Source organism: Giraffa tippelskirchi, chromosome 5 (genome assembly GCF_054371585.1).
Source record: "Giraffa tippelskirchi isolate mGirTip1 chromosome 5, T2T-mGirTip1v1.2.pri, whole genome shotgun sequence".
In the NCBI taxonomy this organism is placed as follows: Eukaryota; Metazoa; Chordata; class Mammalia; order Artiodactyla; family Giraffidae; genus Giraffa; species Giraffa tippelskirchi.
This window is the reverse complement of record NC_137279.1, coordinates 175,551,795-175,554,323: the sequence shown is the minus strand read 5'-3', so window position 1 is coordinate 175,554,323 and position 2,529 is coordinate 175,551,795. Positions and strand designations below refer to the sequence as shown.

Sequence of the window (2,529 nt, the reverse complement as noted above, 5' to 3'; positions counted from 1 at the left end):
CGTGAGGATCCCTGCTGTTTTCTGTTTTATGTGTTTATACATTATGTCTAATAATAAAGAGAAAAAAATCAGCCTGTTGAGTGGTGTGTGGGAAGAGCCTTCTGGGACTCAGACACTACCGCAGGGTAGTGCTGATGCTGTACTCTCCCCAGGAGGCCACATCCATACATGCGGTTTCAGTGACATGGTGAAGACGCCAACCTCTGCCTTGTTCAATGCTGACTAGGTCCTACGCCTTCTCCTGGACACAGGAGCTCTAAGCAGAAAGGAAATGGTGCTCTGTCATTTACAGTCTGCTAAAGACATGTTAAAAAATTCTGTGGGAACACTGACACGAAAGCACTTGCCTTGCTAGACAGGAAAGGATCTGACAAGTTAACACGTTTGCTCTTGAAAAATGAGAAGTTTGCCATATAGACTGAGGAACCAAACACAGGGCATGGATGGTTTGGGAACCAGAAGACTCCAGATCCCACGTCACAGAACATGAATCAGGTAAATGGTGTGTGCTTAGTTGCTTAGTCGTGTCCGACTCTTGGCGACCCCACAGGACTGTAGCCCACCAGGCTCCTCTGTCCATGGGATTCTCCAGGCAAGAATACTGTAGTGGGTTGCCATTTCCTTCTCCAGGTAAATGGTAATGCACCACTAAAAGGTTTTTAGCCTAGCAGCCACACAACCAAATACATATTTTAGGAAGGCTTCAGTCAGGGAGACACAGGGGCATAGGACACCTGGGCTGCTGCAGAGACCCAGAGAGGAGTGGGGTCAGATGGATCAGGTTCTCTCCCTCTTTCTCAGCCTCAGGAACTTCATTGTAAAGTAGGAGCATTCTCTATCTTGTGGTGAGAAAATCACATGAGTTTGAGGTGCCATTAAATAACCAAGTAGAGGACCTAGATTCAGAAATTCACCTTGGACTTCCCTGGTCGTCCAGTGGTTGGGGGTCTGCCTGCCAATGCAGGGGACACAGGTTCAATCCCTGGTCTGGGAAGACTCCACATGCTGCGAGGCAGCTGGGCCCATGCACCACACCTGAACTCACGCCCTAGGGCCTGTGTTCTGCAACAAGAGAAGTCTGCAATGAGAAGCCCACACACCACAACTAGAGTAGCCCATCCCACACACCACAGCAAGAGAAAGCCCACAAGTAGCAACAAAGTCCCAGCACAGCCAAAAATTAAATGAATAAATTAAAAAAAATTTTTGTAATGACATTGAAAAAAGAAATTCCACTAAATTAGTTTGACAGAGCGCTCACTTCAGCAACGCATGTACTAAAATTGAACTACAGGAAGATTAGCATGGCCCTGGTGCAAGGAAGATAGGCAAATTCATGAAGTATTCCATATTTTTACCTGTGGTGTTCAATAATGAAACACTACTACTACTAACCACTTACCATAATTAAAATTAGTGAAATGAGAAATTTAATTTCTCAGACATATTAGTCACGTTTTAAGTGCTCAAAAGTTACATGTGATTGAAAAAAAAAGTTTGACAGAAATGGCACTAACTCTTGAGGCCTTAAAAGCTTCCACCTTGCCACATCTATAAAATGAGGCCACCAATACCACCTCAGAATTGCAAAGATCAATGAATGCCACCATCCCAGACCTGACCACCTTCCCTAACTGGCCCCCTATCTTGAAATCTTGACTCACAGAGACCCACTCTCCCCAACCAGCCAGAGGAAGCTTTTAATAACAAATTCTGAATGCCCTCCCATGGCCTATTAGACCCCACCTGGCACCTGGTCAGCTCCTTTCTGTTGGTCCAGTGGGAACATAATTTGAGCAGAATGATTTGGAGACTAAGAGCCCAGCTTCTGAAGCCATAGTGTAGGGAACGATCCAAGATCTGTGACTGTAGAAACTTAAGTGGGTTATTTAACCTCGTGCTCTCTGTAGAGTAAGAATAATGCTGGTATAGTGTTTGGGAATTCTCTGCCTATCCAGTCATTAGGACTCAGCACTCTCACTGCCAGGGGCCTGGGTTTGATCCCTGGTTAGGAAACTAAGATGCCACAAGCCATGCAGCACTGTTAAAAGAAAGTTGAGTTCACACACCCAGCAGTAAGTACAATGTCTCACATTTAATAAGTGCTAGCTATTTAAGCACAGAAGAACAAAGATTTTTGTTTTAATATTGTATCTACAATATCTTGAACAAGCACACAGTATGTATATTTCAAATGAATAAATGAACTGTTCTCTAACTTCTCATGATTCTCCAACCACATTGGTCTTACTTTTTTTCCTTTTTTTATAGTTTAATGTATTTTAATCGCAAACTTACAGGAACAGCACAGGAGACAGCCAACATTAAAAACATGTCTTTCCATGTAGGACAACTCAGAAAAGTATAGTGAATGGATGGAATCTACTGTATGACAAAAATGCTACAAACACCATTTCAGTTCAGTTCAGTCGCTCAGTCGTGCCCTACTCTGTGACCCCATGGACTGCAGCATGCCAGGCCTCCTTGTCCCTCATCTCCCAGAGTTCGCCCAAGTTCATTGCATCAGTG

At 44.0% G+C, this 2,529-nt stretch overlaps 1 non-coding gene across 1 annotated transcript; it reads left to right on the top strand.

Moving 5' to 3' along the window:
- Nucleotides 1-1,253: 1,253 nt before the first annotated feature.
- LOC145508073 (U6 spliceosomal RNA) lies at nucleotides 1,254-1,356 on the top strand. Its single transcript, XR_014055340.1, has one exon. It is a non-coding gene; the product is annotated as a U6 spliceosomal RNA (small nuclear RNA).
- The last annotated feature ends 1,173 nt before the right edge of the window (nucleotides 1,357-2,529 follow it).